The following is a 329-nucleotide window of genomic DNA, read 5'->3' as shown; positions in this document are numbered from 1 at the left end:
TATATATATATATATATATATATATATATATATATATATATATATATATATATATATATGTATATAATAGATAGAAGAGATACATGTATCACCATCATAATGGTGATTAGAATAATAAAGACGGACTCATGTGTCTCCTTTTATTTCCTTTTTTCCTTATTGCTTGTGTGTTTTGTTTTTTTTGTTTCGTTACATGTTGTCTCCTTTTGTCTCCTTTCGTCTGCCTCTGTCTCTTTCTGTCTCCTGTACTTTTCTTTTGTCTCCTCTTATCTCCTTTTATCTCCCCTAATTACCTTTCCGCATATCTTTTCATTTTTATTTTATTTTAT

General features: G+C 26.7%; 1 protein-coding gene across 1 annotated transcript in view; it reads left to right on the top strand.

Annotated features, from left to right (window-relative positions):
• Nucleotides 1-329, top strand: part of EMH_0034330 (syntaxin, putative) — a gene marked incomplete at both ends in the record, with an annotated part of 5,651 nt that overhangs the window by 4,737 nt on the left and 585 nt on the right. The window lies entirely within an intron of this gene.

The sequence above is a fragment of the Eimeria mitis genome, genomic scaffold (genome assembly GCF_000499745.2).
Source record: "Eimeria mitis Houghton genomic scaffold, Emh_scaff1311, whole genome shotgun sequence".
NCBI classification, from domain to species: domain Eukaryota; phylum Apicomplexa; class Conoidasida; order Eucoccidiorida; family Eimeriidae; genus Eimeria; species Eimeria mitis.
This window is presented reverse-complemented; position numbering and strand designations above follow the sequence as displayed.